The sequence below is a fragment of the Notamacropus eugenii genome, chromosome 4 (assembly GCF_028372415.1).
Source record: "Notamacropus eugenii isolate mMacEug1 chromosome 4, mMacEug1.pri_v2, whole genome shotgun sequence".
In the NCBI taxonomy this organism is placed as follows: Eukaryota; Metazoa; Chordata; class Mammalia; order Diprotodontia; family Macropodidae; genus Notamacropus; species Notamacropus eugenii.
Genome location: NC_092875.1, coordinates 347,758,919 through 347,775,407, shown reverse-complemented (window position 1 = coordinate 347,775,407; position 16,489 = coordinate 347,758,919). Strand labels below are relative to the sequence as shown.

At 36.8% G+C, this 16,489-nt stretch overlaps 1 long non-coding RNA gene across 1 annotated transcript; it reads left to right on the top strand.

Moving 5' to 3' along the window:
- Positions 1-5,739: 5,739 nt before the first annotated feature.
- On the top strand, positions 5,740-7,195 carry LOC140498496 (uncharacterized). Its single transcript, XR_011965110.1, has 3 exons — positions 5,740-5,821; positions 6,556-6,598; positions 7,108-7,195. It is a non-coding gene; the product is annotated as an uncharacterized lncRNA (long non-coding RNA).
- The last annotated feature ends 9,294 nt before the right edge of the window (positions 7,196-16,489 follow it).

The window sequence follows — 16,489 nt, the reverse complement described above, 5'->3', positions numbered from 1 at the left end:
GGGTGGTACAAAAATGAAAAATAACAATGAGGCCATAGACTCAAACTAAGAGGCATCAAAAAAGATTTAGAAGCCAGCGCATTCTTAAAATCATAGAATTTGAGAGTTTAAAAGGACCTTTAAAAAGCAACCTCATCATTTTACAGATGAGAAAACTGAGGCTTGAAGAGGTAAATTAACTTGCCCCAGATGCATGACTTGCTAGGACCAGATCTATTATAAAACGCAAGTCTCCTATGTTCTTTCTCCTATACAGAAATCCTCCCCTTTATCATAGTCTGTGCCATTAGATCATGATTTTTTAAAGCAAGGAATTAAAGAAAATGAATGCTTGCTTTCACTTTTGCTACATTGTAAAAAGGCATGTCAGAATCATTTTCAGAAGGTTAGACCAACAGAGGTCTTATGACAAAGAGGTCATAGTAGACTGTCCTATGTATTTTTGGTCCAGTGCTCTGGGAAATAGGAATTGATATAGTAAATTACATTACTAAGTTATTTGCTACTCAAAATTAGGCTCAATGGGAATCTACTTAGCTCCTATTAGTCATGAATACTCACCACAGGTTATTTAAGAGCTCTGGCTTAGGACTGATAAAGAATTATCTGTCATTGATATCGGTCCATCAGTACTTTACCAATGATGGAAATAATATTCAAATACTTTCCAACTAAGTATTTTAATCATGCCAACAAGAGAAGTCAGCTTTAAAAAAAATCAACAGGAAACCAAATATAGTTCCTCATAGCATTAAAAATAAATGTGTGACACTAGGGCAGTGGGCGGTGAGCATTACCAGATGAAGCTAAATTTAGCCTGTGAAAGGTTATCTTGGGCAGGCGCTTCTGAGGCTCTCCTCTAAATTTTCACTTCAATTAATCTCTAGAAATTCAGTGTCTGATCCCAGTGACAGTAGCCTCTGGCTTCTTCAGAGCAACTGCCGAGGAAAAATTATCTGACACATATCAAACAAGCAAGAAATGACACTGGACAACATTAATCAAAACTTTCTCATTTCCTGAAGAATTAAGCATTAAATAATTAATTCCAGCACTACAGGCAGCTGTAAAAGAGGCCTCATGCCTCCCCGCTGGTAAGAATTTGTCCTTGTCTAAAAGACTAGATTGATATATTTATTATTTATCAGATTAATCATGGCCAGAAACATTATAGATTGGCAGCCAAGCCCAGCCAGTTATATTGTAGTGGCCTGTTATTGGAGTAGGGCGAGTACTTTAACATTAGCAACCTTCAAAGTGGGGGGGGGGGGGGGGAACTGGGAGGAGACAGCTGCCCTCAAGCATTATTTTTTTTAAAGGAAAAGATGTTCCACAAAAATAAATAAATAAATAAAATAAGATGAGGAAGAAGATGTCATTGATCCAATGCCTCAGTCGAGGCTTTTAGCTCCTGGGGTCATTTTTATTTCTGTTTGCTAAGGACCAAAGGGGGCCTGCAGGGTGTGGGGAAGAATATTAACCATTCTACGTGAAGACACTATCATTAGTTTTGAAACTGAATTCCAGTGGCACACAGATATAAATCAATTCACCCTTCATGTTCCAGGAAACCTTTCTGTCCCCTTCATTTTTACCGTTGTTCATTCAAGGAAAATAGCTGCAAGGCAAAGTTTTCCTTTCTTTTTCCTTACATTTGGTTATCCGACTAGGTCACAGAGTGACTAAAGTCATGAGATGAATTGGTGAGTTGGATGAACCTAAGTCAGAAACACTTAGGTAGAAAAGATCTATTGGGTGAAAGGTACCTTTGTAAGGATGTAGCATTAGATTAGATCTGAAATCCACATTTCTTGTACTACTGATAATTCTAATTTCATCGAAAAATTTTTCTTCTTTCACGAAGGTGAGGTTCTGTATGCAGAAATAAAGTAAAGATCCAGTTGTTTTAGAAGAAAGTGGATCAGTATGGATAGTAAATATAGATTATTATTGAGGGGAAACAGAAAAATATACATAGTAGCAAAGTTAAATCAGGAAAAATTAATTTCCACTGAAATTAATCTGCGCAGGTCAAAACTACTCCCAGTACCTGTCTCAACTGTTTCATGAAAGTTAACTACAAGTAATTCCAGGTTAGAGATGAGAAAACTGAGGCCACATAGTTTATGAAGAACTTGCATGGGGCAGGTGATCACATGGTGGCCAGAAGAAACGATACAAGGACACTCTCAAGGTCTCTCTCAAGAACTTTGGATTTGACTGTGCAACGTGGGAGATAATGGCACAGGACCTCTCAGCATGGTGTGACCACATAAGAAAACTTACTGTGCTCTTTCAGCAAAGTAGAATTGAGACAGCACAAAGTAAATGCAGGATGTGCAAATTTGGGATATCCACCCCATATATTCATACAGACTATCTGTGCCCAACCTGTGGTAGAGCATTCTGAGCTTGTATTGGTCTGATCAGCCACAGATGGACACATTGAAATTTCACTTTAAAATGGTGATGTCATTTTGGTTCTCTTTGAAGACGAAGGACAACAACCAACCAACCAACCAGTTAGTGGCATGGTTGGGATTCAAACTCAGATCTATGGATTTCTAGTCTAGAACTCTTGACATTATACCATCCTCTCTTACTTCTGAAATCTGTCTACCTTGATCTCACTGTTATTAGATTCTATAAGCATTACGGATTCAGATTATGCTTTAATCATTATAAATTCACATATTTAACTGTGATTTCTACTTATTATCTTAAAGATATTATGTATGAAGTTTTCTTCACTTCCACATTATGGCCTGCAGGTGTTCATTTGATCTCCAGAATTGTAAAAACAGATCAAAAGTTCTTGTATATCTCAGATTCCTTAAGAATCAGGGCAGCTTACATTAGTGACACATATGCCCAGATTCCTTAAGAATCTGAACAATAGAGCAGATTCTTGAAATTTAGCCCAGTCTAACCAATGTTCTAATAAACCTTATTAGGCTGAAAGAAGGCTTGGATAAAATTCGTTCAAGGCAAGACCTACATGTCATTTGCCCTTGAATTTTGGGATCTGAGCGCACCTAGAGCCTCCAAAAACCTTGGAGATTTATTTTTAAGTTGTGATCTCATTATTAGTAATTTAGAATCATCTTTCATATGGTTTTAATAGCTTTCCTCTTTTGGAGATGTCTATCAATTGGAGAATGGTTGAAAAAAGTTGTGGTTTATGATCGTACTATTATGTTCTAATAAATGACAAGCAAAATAGTTTTAGAACAAAACAGGGACTTATGTGAACTGATGCAAAGTGAAATGATCATATTGATTAGAACACTGTGCCCAATAACGATAATATAGTATTATGCTCAACCATGAATGACTTAGCAGTTCTCAGCAATAAAATGATTCAATATAATTCCAAAAGATTCATGATGAAAAGTACTATCCACCTCCAGAGAAAGAACTGATGGAATCTGAATGCAGATCAAAGCATACCATTTTTCACTTATTTTCATGACTTTTTTTTCTCTGTTCTCTTTCACAGTGTGACTAATATGTAAGTGTTTTGCATGACTGCACATACTTACCATGTTAGGGAGGAAGAAGGAGTTGGAAGAAGGGAAAAGATTTGGAATTTTTTTTTAAGTGTTAAAAATTGGTTTTACACGTAATTGGAAAAAAGAAAATATTATTTAAAAAATCTTGGATATCCCAGCAAGCTTGAGTCCAACCTTCATTGCAAACTAAAATATCTGTTTTTCAAAGCCCAATATCTAGGATAATGGAGACACCTATAACCACATGGATTCCAGGTTGGTTAATTGGACAGTAAACACTTGCTAAGTATGTACCATTTGCCAGATGCTGTACTAAGAATTGAGGAAACAAAGAAAAGTGTAAAAAGTTCCTTCTCTCAAGAAGCTGACAGTCCAATGGAGGAGACAACATACAGTTACGTATAAACAAGTTATCTACAGGAGAAATCGAAAATGATTATTAGAAAAAAATCACTAGAAATAAGAGGGGATCAGGAATGGTTTCCTATGGAAGGTGGAATTTTAGCTGCGACTTAATTGTTCTGACATCACAACTCAGGAAGGCTTCTTAAAGTTTAAAAGAGATGTAACCTGAGTTTGTAGAGAAAGCACCTACCCCTAAAATTCTTGGCTTGTTGAAATACTGAAGCATCATGAGCACACATGCTCCATTCCTCCCAATTACTTTGTAGCTTCTTGAAGACAAGAGGTCTTCTTCATCCCTACTTAGAAGTCGTACAGTTCAATGTACAATGTGTCATTAATAAATGTCACGGTATAATTCAGGCAATAACCCTTCTTTTTCTTAGTAAAATTGATTTCGCTGAATTATTCCTATGGCAAATTAAGCCTTTACTCTGCTCTGCCGGTTTTGATAGCCCATTTTTTATGGAGCAGTTCAATATAGGACATGAACTGACTCAAACGGTTCTCACCAATTACACCTAGTCAACTCTACACTCAGCACAGATTTAGGTGACAGCTGAGCTTTTAGTTTTAACCAAATTTGGGGGAGTACCTATCAGTACGGATACTACAATGCTAAAAATCCTTCAGATCATACATCTCTTAAATTAGATATACAGACTGCAATTTGATAATTTAGTATCTCCTCTGTATTGATTGTCTTTCTTCTGATACTTAGAAGTCATTTTCCACAAGAAAATACAGGGGAAAACTATCTTTATGTTTTAAACATTTATTTGTCTTCATAAACAATGTTAATCACAGGCATTTACTTGTTTATATGTACTTCTCTGGAATACAATTTTCAGGAGACAATTTAAGGGGTTAGGCTTTTCATTGAGGTTTTGTGCCAGAGTACAGTCTTGACTTGTGCATTTGGTGCTAAAAGGAAAAAAAAAAGGATGGGGTAAAATTAGAAATTTTTATGTTTCCTAGAATGCAGATAGAGGATCTATACTAGGAAACCCATCTAGAAAGTCAGTAGCAAGGTAAGGAAGCATTTAAACAAATTTTTTTCTCATTCCTCCCCAATCTCTGATATATTATGATCCAATCATCTTATGACATACTCAAAGCTGAAATAACAAAACTTCCTGCCTATCACTCCATTACAGAAGAGCCTAGACCCTTTGACCAATAGTCTTCCAACCACTGCTCATATCTTATAAAACTCTGCAAGGATTTACTCCTGGACTCAATAGGCATAATAAACTGTGATTCCAACAGAGAAACTGAGGTACAGACTGATTAATATGATTTGACTTGACAACCCTCAGTAATAGTTATAATATTATGTCCCTCACTATCACCCTGAACTCCAAACTATAACAATTTGAACAGTGAATATTTAAAGGAGTAGAATACTGTAATATTACTTGATTAGAAATAATGAAAGCTCAGTCATATCTGTCCTTAATGTAAAAGACCCATAATTAGTAGATTAAAATGAATGAGAAACACACTGAATAATTTAAAGATTATCAACAAAATTCCACAGAGTTTTTGGGACCAAGGGCTTGTCTTCTGTTGGTTTGCTATCTGCTGTGTTTTTTATATCATCTTCCTACATGGGAAAGAGTAAAAGTAAAACCCTTTTCTTGTAAATTATTCTACTGTAGTAAAACATCAGCCTGAATAAATAATTTGATCTATTTGGTAGGATTGACCTATAGTAACTAGTTAGTAAATTGGTATTGCCATATCAGTTCAGCTATATGGTTAAAGTAAACAAAGAGAGTTAAAATTTAATTTCCTTAACTAGCTCACTAACCATTTGAGAAGAAGAGGAGGAGGAGAAGGAAAGGGAGAAAGAGGAGGAGAAGAAGAAGACTGAATGTTACCCAACGACACACCATTCTAGAAAGGTGAGAGCTTCTTAAAAATCATTACTATGGTTGCCCATAGATAACAAACAATTTACAGAGTCCAGAATAGAAGCCGGTCCCAGGAAAGCAGAATGCATGATACCTCAAATTATGGTGGGCTAAAATTTCAATCTGAAAATGATGGATTATGTTATAAACATTTAAAGAACACGAGATCAAGATCAGAGTTGGAATGAGATCAGGGATCATGTAAGTTAAAAGGAACCAAGTGGACAAAGAAATAACAGGCCTAGAAAGACAAGCAGTCCAAAGTCTATTCCTATAGTCTTTAACCAGAAAATCCACATATGTAAAATATGAGATGTGTTCTTTCTAGCTCTGGACTTTCTAGCTCCATGAAGATGGAGAAATAATATCTATATACTTTACTGAATGGTGAAGGACTTTGAGTCTATGTCATATAAAGATCTGTTGAAAGAATTGGGGGTGATTAAATAGAAAAAGGAAAACTAAGAGGGGGAAATAGCTGTCTTTAAATACTAAAAAGAATACGTGAAAATTTGAATTATCATATTTGTTCCTGTCCCAGAGCACTAAAGTGGTAGCAATGAATGGAAACGCCAAAAAGTCTTAATGTCTTAAAAAGGCTTAATGTCAGAGGGGAAAAGAAAAACAAAACTTTTCAATAATTAGAGCTCTATAAATGAAATGGGCTGACTTAGAAAACAGAAATTTCTCTCTCACTGGATATTTTCTTTTCTTCTTTTTTCTAGTTGCTTCAAAGATCTTACAGGAACCCAAGTGGCTCCAGCTAGGGTCAGCACTGCGCCTGCAGTGGTGGAGGTCTCCTGCCACACCAGGGAGTGTAGGGGGGAAGGTGGGGAAGAATGGGTGGGGGTTCAGCTGTGGCTTGAGGCATGCCCAACCTCTCATTGGATATTTTCAAGGGAAGGTTGATCACTTATTGGGTTGTGGTAATGGGGAATCTTCGGGATTATGCATTGGTCTAATAATAGCATGTGAGGTTCCTTCCCCACTCTCACATTCTATAATGCTTAGGTAACCCTTTTTTTAATGTCTGTCTCTCAGAATCTAAAAAAATATATTACTTTAAGGACAAGTTGCAGACACTTGGTGCCTTATAAAGTGCATTATTTTTGCATATGGTTATTTGCCATAAACTAGTATAAACATTGAACTATAAACTCTTTAAAGACACAGACTTTGACTCCTTCATGCCTATAAGATGGGTAAGATAGATAATGTTTGTCATAGGTGCTTACTAAACATTTGTTGAATGCTGACATGTTTGCTTTAATTACCAGTTTCTCCGGGATAATAGGTTGGATGGAGGATAAATCAGAAGAGACAAACTAACCTGACTTGTTCAGCCCATTGGACAAGACATGCCTGTGAAGGTAAAGGCAGAAATATTCAATTCCCCAGGGCTGCTTGTGGTAGCCTGTGTATAGAAATAGATTTGCATTGCAAAGATCATTAATTAGAAGCCCAGGGTTTCCCAGAACAGAAATAAAATAAAAACTATATCTAGACTTTTGATCACATGATTAGTTAAGGACTCTAGATAAAGCTGGGTGGCAGACAATGATGATGATGATAATATCTAGAATTTACATAGCTCTTTAAGTCTTGCAAAGCACTTTACATGTTTGCTTATTTGATCTGTAGCCAAAGTGACTTATAAAAGTTATTGTAGCAGGCATAATTAACCTGTCTGATGGCTAATCAGGGCTACACAAATGGACCAATTCCATTGTTGATGGGGAGGCCAAAAACTCAGTGGAATGAGCGATGGTTCAACTGTTTTTTACAGAAAAGACAAGACTATCAGTTTTGGTAGTGGGCAATTTTCTTTCTCATGTTGAACAACAATAAATGCAGATCAGTGAAAGAATAATATTTTTCTTTTCAAGCTTTTCTCGTTGTTTGTCCTTCCTTTTTTGAAGAGAACGAGACACCACAGGATGAGAACTTGAGTGTTAATTTCACAAAGTCATCAGCCTCTCTCTCTCTCTCTTCCACAGGCATCCAAGTCATAACTCAACAATCAAGACAATTGACAATGGCCAGAGATGCAGTGGATAGTCTTGGTGTCTTCAGTGTCTGATCCAGCTCTAAGTGCTCCACAGTGCCCGTTTCATCTGCTTTTATGGACAGATGAGTAAATTGTTCTCATTTGTCCATCCTGCGAGAGGAAGTCTTCACATCCTTGGGGTAGATATCCCCCTAATTCCCTGATGGATTTGAGGCCTATTGGTAACCCTCGACTTGGTTTAGTCCATTTGCCAAGATGTTTTAGTAGGGTGTGATAACTGTGCATGCTACAGTTTGCTGGAGCCACAGGTGAGAGAGACCAAAGGTCGATGAGCAACCCTGAAAAGGGCTCAGCAAACCCTAACACCAAAAATCATATTATAAAACATGGCATTTAAAAAATACATTTCCTTGTCCTTCAGTCAATGAAAGGGTATTTTATAATCTTCTTTTTCAATAACAATCATCCATAAGTACAAACCTATATTTCAGAGCCCCTAAGCTCTCTGGTCCCTGGAAAACCTCTACCAGTCACAAATTCACTTCAATATATTTCAGAGGGTGTATGATATTAAATGATATTGCTTCTGCCATATCTGACAATTAACTGACAACTAACAATTATAACTTTCACTCACAAAGTAGTGACTTTGAAATGTTTCCTCCTCCCCACTGATCATCCTCAAGCTGGCACCCATTTCACCTTTGCCATAACACCCAGTTCCATCCTTTATGAATGCTAATGTCCAACTGAGGGACAGTGAAATACTTTTGTCACTCTTCTGAAGCTCATTGTTGACCCAAGCAATACCAAGGAAGTCCTTTGGCCAAATAGGGGACAATTCAGTGCCCATATATCTGTGTCTACAGAATAATTTTGAAATAAAAATGATTTGCAGAGCCAATGATACTGGTTTCACAGATGACAAACATATTTCCAGCCAAATCCACTAATCAATTATGTAGCTGCAGTCATGATTTGTCTACTCTGCTGACACCATACAGATAAGCACCAAAAAAACAAAGAAACAAAGAAAACCAAAACTGGTTACCCACAAAGTTGGATTATCAGCATCATGATGCTATTAACCAAAAAGTGGAGCCTGGCTTTATGATTTTTTTATTTACATTACTGAAATTATTCTTATAAAATCTGTACATAAGAAGTTAGGTTTTATTTTTATTTAGTGTGTATGTAACCTCACAATGGTGTGATAATTGTCATATTAAACTTGGAATTAGGAAGACCTTGGTTCAAGTCTTGTCCCTGAAACTCGCTGGCTATGTGATTATGGGCATCAGTTAACCTCTGTGAGTCTCAGTTTCCTCATCTGTAGAATGAAAGGTTGGAATAGATGTCCTCTTACCTCCCTTCTAATTATAATCTCAGTAACTGTAATCCTATGAACTTCTTTTTAAATGAAAGGGAAGATCATATGTAAACGAATTTTTTTCAGTATGAATGACTAATTTAAATAAATGTAGGGCTATTTCTGTCTGGTATGCTTTCCAGTCTTCTTTGCACAGGCTTTGATTTTAAGAAAATGGGGGAAAAATTGATCATGCTGAACAATTTTTGTTTTCTGTGCTTATTTCAAGGTGCTTAGAGAAGTCACATGGTATAACAGAAAAGACATTGTTCTGGGAATCAAGAAGAGCTGACTTTAAATATTGTCTCCTACCCTTATTTGTCTGACTACTCTGAGCCTGTGGAATCTCTAAGACTATAAGCTATAAAAGGGTGGGGAAAATTTCCTTATTAATGTTATAAATAATCTTTAATGCTGATATATTTGAGGGATATTTTATTCATTTATTTGTTTTCCAATTTTTGTTTGGGTTTTTTCTCATAATATATTCTTGTTCTCCTACTTCAGTATTCTTATATTCAGTACTGTTCAAAAATAGAATCTCAAAACCCTAGCCAAACATCTTAGAAATTCGAGGAACAGAATCTTATAAAAAGTGGGCTTTGGGGCTTTCCTTTTAAGGTTGTCAGTGTTTTACATTTCAACACTTTTATCTTCAAGGGGAAAAATGATTTTTCTTAATAAGTCATGCACTATTTTATCTTGAATAAATAGCCTAACATATCAATGACTGAACTGTCACTGTGTATCTCCTAATTTGTTTACAAATCCTGGCTTGGCATACATTTTCACTGAACTTTAGCAAAGGGCACAGGAGAAACTCTCCCAAGAAGAGGAAAATAAACACAGAGACAGAGTTAAACCCTTAGGTCCCCTGTTTCTCAGCAGGCATTCACACTTGAAATGCTAATGACCATCATCATAACTCCTTTCCAAGGGCAGAGAAAAAAAGCTAAACAAAACATTTAAAGAAATTGTGAATCCAGCATGGCAAAAATCATTTCCCCAAGCTCATCTAGAAGATACTCTTGTCTCACAAATAGAATAGACATATTATTATGCTAACCTCTCTGCTATATCACTCTACAAAACTAACACTAATTCAAATCACCTGCCGCTTTGGGGAGGGAGAGGTGGAAATCAAACATTCTTCAAGTTGTAACTAAAGACAGAATGGAAGGCATTAGAATTGTTGGTCTGCTTCAATTTGGGAAGGACTAGTCATCATTTGTTGAGATGAACTTCAGTTTCCTTCATCTTTCCTCTAACTAGAATATTCTCAGATTATTTCTGCTAGTCTTTTCATTTCAGTCATTTCAGTCATGTCCAACTCTTCATGATCCCAATTGAGGTTTTCTTGGCAAAGATACTGGGATGGTTTGCCATTTCCTTCTTCAACTCATTTTACAGATGAGGAAACTGAGGCAAATGGGATTAAATGTCTTATGGTCACATAGCTAATAAGTGTCTGAGACCTGATGTGAACTTAGAAAAATGAGTCTTCCTAAGTCCAGATCTGACACTCTGTCCATTGTACTGCCCACCTGCCCTTTCTCTTAGTCTATCCTTTTCCTAAAATGCAGAGCTGAGGTAAAGTCTCACTTTCCCATGTGATGTTGCTTAATTCCTTTAGTTTATACTGCTCTCTCTGTCCACTGAAAAGATTTGCTATTTTTTAATGCTATTTGTTACATAAGCACTAAATTGCATTGTCTTGGATTGTTAAATTATTTAACGTGTGAGGAAAAGTTAGAAAGCAACAAGTTGAATTTTCATATGTCTGGTGGGTTGGGTCTCATACTGTATGCATCTTGTCTTCCTGGTTAGACTTTGAGGCATTTAAAGCAAGGATCAAGTCTTCTTCCTAGGAACATGAATTTATAGCTGCAAGGGACCTTAGAGATCCATTAGTCCCTCTATTTTAAAAGCTGAGCCCCAAAGAGATTGCAATTTAGTTAAGATGGCAGATAGTAAGTCACAGAGCCTAGGTACTTTTACCTCAAATCCAGAATTCTTTCCACCACAGTTTGCTCCCTTGCACTGTGTCACCCTGCCTCTCCTTTTACATCCCTCAAAGGGCCTAGTGCTGAATTCTTTCTTAGAAACCCAGAGAGTACCATGACTGGATTAGATTGGTTATCAACAAGACTTTTTGTCAATGAAGGCTACCACACACCAAAGTTATCATGTAAACTCCTAATTGTATTTTCCTAGCATGGCACAGTCTTCCCAATCCATTGTTATAATGCCCAAATAATGCAAAGTACAACACCTTGGCTGGACTTCCCATGTAAGACTTACAAGGAAACATGAAAAAGAGACGTGATTGGGTTGTGATCTAAAAGGAATGTACACAGAAGTGAGATCATAGGCTCATTGGTATGCTGTAATGCTTTAGTGACAGTTGCCTGTTTACTATCCCTTCAATGCTTTTGGCCAAAAAGAAGGCACACAACCTCCTAAAGCACTGTTCCTTACTTTAACAATTTGATTTTCCATGTAATGATATAACCAAAAGTTACCTTGGAGGTAACTGATCTCTCGACATTAGAAATGGCCATAGATGCCTGTTGAATCAGGATGAGACTTCCATACATCTCCTTGCTCTAATTCAAAAAAGCATGGTCCTTTCTGGTACCTAAGACAATTGAAGAACATGTGTATATTGTTATTTACTTTATTGCTTTAAAAATGCCAATCATCAGGATAATGAAAACAGTACTAATACCAATTGTTACTATAAAAATAGCTTTTATATAGGACTTTAAGGTTTTTAAAATGCTTTAAACTGATTACCTTATTTGACCCTCAGAACAATCCTGTGAGGTAGATGTCACATTTGTACAAACAGCTTAAAGCAATGAGGCCAGGTAGATTAGGGAGGCCAGGTAAATTGTTCAGGATTACCCAACTAGTATATATCTGAGAAAGTATTGGAATTCAGGTCTTACTGACTACAGGACCAGGTCCAGACTCTATCTGCTGCACTCTTTCTGTACCTTGGCATATAGGCTTAGAACATGGTAGCATGATAAGCAGCCCATTACAGACACCCTAATCACCAGGATGGTCATAATGCCTTCAGCCTCACGTGGCCTCCTCTCTTTCCTTGAGGACTAGAAGACTGACAGAAGGTGCTTAAGATCATATAGTTCTTCAGTTAGCTACAAATAATTTAATGATTAATAGTCTTAGCACATGATCTTTGTCCAGTGAGTCACTACTGGACAAACTGAACCACATCCAAGTTAGTATTCTCATTGTAAATAAAACTGAGAGACCAAAAGCAAGCACCAGGAAGTGAAAGGGGACTTACAGTCAGATTTTCCTGAGAGATAAACAAAGGAATAGATGATGGTAGTTTCATTGAACACCCAAAAGGGATGAAAATTTCATGTATTGGAACACTAAGTCATACTGCCTTGGAATACCACAGCTATTGATGACTACTGTTAATGTGGTAATAGCTAGTATTTATGTAGCACCCTACCATATACAACATTCTTTACTTAGGTCATTTGACCTTGTAATGCTAATGAAAGCTAAAGATCTTCCCTGCTCATTAAGGGAAGCTTGATTAGGGGAGACTTAATTTGTTATTGTTGTTGTTGGAAGGCCCACATCTTTTGTTAATTTCTAATGAGGCACTGGTTCACAAAGGTTGTGATATCCTCTGGCTCTGAAAAGTGTATATATACTCTGAGGTGAGGTTTTATTTTGGGGATTAATTTTTGGAAGAAATTTTGTGTGACTGATGAGACTCTGGGAAACTGCTAAGGAGCACCCTCACCCCCTCACACACCTCGCCTTGGCTTTGAAAACCCAGATATTGGTGCTTCTCTCTCTGATAACTATTGCTGATGGTCAGACATTTGGAAGCCCTGTCTGTTGATTTTTATTTCTCTGTGTTTTCTCTGAAGGCCAGGGTGCTGACGTTTCCCCCTGAACTAAGTGAATGATATATGTGCTTCGTTAAGGTAGATTATTAGCCCCTCAAAAGTTGCTTTCTTTTAGAAAAGTAGATCTAAGAAACTCTACAGCAGACCTTCCTTTGTATGCTGGGGTTCTTGTTGCCACAGACACTTACAAACAATAACCCCATGAACTAGGCAATACGATTAACATCCTCATTTTACAAATGAAGAAACTGAGACCTAATGAGTTTAAATTACTAGGATCATACATCTAGCCAATATCTGAGACTGGATATGAACTCCTAACTTCCTAACTCCAAGTCCAGTGCCTCCTACTATGAGCATAACTGTAGCTCTAAGTGCCATGGCAATATTTATCATAGGAGATGAAGTAGAAAAATTCTATGGAGAACTTGATGATGTCTTAACACACATATTTGTGACTTCATTAGGTGATTTCAGGAAAGAATCACAAAAACTATGGTGGAAAATATTTTTTTCAGAATGAAATAAAAGATGGAAAAAGTTCATAGAAACCCCTGAAGGTTTGCTCTAAGTGTAATGTGAGGACTGTTAGAAGAATGTCAGAAATCATAGAAGACAATGAACACAGTGAAGTATTACACACACATACACACACACACACACACGCATTGACTATATCTTAATAGGCAGGAAATAACTAGCTATTGATGTGGAAACCATTACAAAATCAACTGACTTTGTGCAGGGAACAGCATCAAATAGAAAAAAAGGTCAATAAACACCAGATAGAAAGAAAAGACATAGCTGAAAAGACACTCTATATGGTTATTGCAGTTTTAATGAAACTTTTTAAAGCAAATTGTTGACTGAAAAATGGGAATCGATGAAAAGTAATGTCATTAATTCTGATGACCGTTATATCTTAAAGTGGTTTTGCCTATGAAAACAATGGGGAAGCCAAAATCATCTCAGTGAATAAACATTTGATCTTGATGAACTGGGATAAATGACAAAAACAGGAGTACCTGGCAAACAAAGGCAACACGAGTATAGAGTACAAGCTAATTAATAAAACATTATAGAATATATATTCTATCATCCTATAGAATAGGATGATGGAATATTAGAAGCAATCTAAACCTGAGGAATTGCTATGAATTCTTCTGCTTTTTTGTAGAACTCAGCTTCCAGGCATAGTTCTCTTTTGAATTCATAGCCAGCTTTCTTCTCTTTTGGGGAACAACTTACCTGCTAATGCTTCTTCCTTTTTGAATTTTGTGTCAATGTTTTTGTGCCTGTGTGAAGAGTATGTCTCTGTTTCCTACTTCAAACTGCTGGTCTCTCTGGTCAGCTGGCACTGGACTACTGACTCAGCTCACTGTTCCATACCCAAGAATGTAGCTTGGTCTGGATTCATTCTCAGAGATTCTGTCCTCTAATATGATTATAATTTCCCATTTTTCATACCTTTAGGTGTGTTAAACTCCCTCCCCACCGGTGTACCAATGGGATGATTTCCTTTATATCTTAGCATTTGGCTCATGACTATGGTTTCCCCAAAATAACAATAATAATAATGAAGTACACAAAGCATACTGTGAATCAGCTATGGGGAAAGTAATTTCCTCCTATGCACAAAAAACTTCCAAGCATAAAAGACTCACAAGCATGCATTTGGTAAAAGCAAATTTAATACAGAACTCAACAAAAATTATAACTACTGTTACTGAATTCTGTATTAAATTCACTTTCACTAACTGCATACTTGTGAGTCTTTTATGCTTAAAATTTCTTTTGTGTGTAAGAATGCTGAAGACTAATGTTTAAACTTCATCGGAACAGAAATCAGTTTGCAAGGATTTTACATTTTACCTCAGTTCTCCTCTATCTAAACAGCCCCTGGGAGTTCCCAGCACACTGGGAACAAGACCATGTTTGGACCAATCCTCTTGTTGGTGACTGATTTTCTCAAGAACACAGGAGCAGTTGTTGAAGACTCATTCACATTGTCTATAAAAAAGAATGTGTATGAACTTAGGGTACACTGATCAGGAGGCATACACATAGAAAACACTTAGAACCAGGGTAGCTCATGCCTTGAGAATTACAAAAACCTGATATAATATACTTTAAGTTACCTAGGCAGGGCAAGTGTTTTAGATGCCGTGTGCACACAGATGTGTGTATACACACATATGCATACAACATCATGCATACATATATTCTTTTAAAGTTTCCAAAGTTCTTTACATGTATCTCATTTGAGCAGAATAACACCATGAGGTAATTACTAGTGATTGTGGATCTGCGGCCTTGGTATGAGTGTCCCAAGGTATTTTTTTCCACGAAAGGAAGGATTTACTCTTTGGCCTACACAGTAATTCCCATACCTGCTTTCCCCAGCTACTTGACATGATGAGCTAGTTGATGTAATCACAGAAAGCAAGTCCTAATTAGATATCAATTTGTTAATGGAATACAAAGCCGTGTCTACATCCTGAAATCCCTTTACAAATTGTGACGGAGTTCTCTGATTGGATGGAAAAGGCAGCTGGTCTTTGGCTGGAACTGAAAAATTGTCCAAATCCATAGAGGAAGTAAATATTGATAAGCCCTGAAGATATGAAATTAGAGATTTGAAGGAGGAAAGAGCTTTGTGGAATGTCGTTCTATTCCTCTACCAAAGTGGGTAGAAGTTTTCTCTCTTCCTTTCTGCATTGGCAATGAAATACAACAGAGTTAATCACTGATAGGAGATACCACATGCAGAAGGAAGTAGGTCAGAGAACCCAGTAGTTTGAGGTAAGGACAATAGACACACACTCTTTACACAGTCATAGAAACAGAGAGGCAGTAGTTAAAGCAGGAAGCAGCATTTAAAGGGTAAGATGTATGGAAACAGAAAAGAGAACTGACTATGGATTCAAAAGATAACCATCCTTAGGGAGTTAAGAGTACCAGAGAGAATCTGGTCCAGGGTCACTAACTAAATGCCTGACCCAGAAGATACAGAATATCTAGTGGAGATCAGTGTCATCAGAATATCTAGTAGAGATCTATATGAGAAGAGAAAATATATTATATCAGGTTTTTGTAATTCTCAAGGCACAAGCTACCCTGGTTCCAAGTGTTTTCTATGTGTATGCCTCCTGATCAGTATACCCTAAGTTCATATACATTCTTTTTTATAGACAATGTGGAAATTTGCTGGAGAATATACTCCAGGTTTATGGAATAATACTGTCCTTATGATACTATCTTTGTAAATACTTTTGCTTTGAGCTAATGTATCTACTACTTGACTGTTCAAAGAAAGATCACTAGTTGGGGCTCATGGGTTTAGGCACATGGATCTCAATTGGATTCTTAGAATTTGAGGGAAC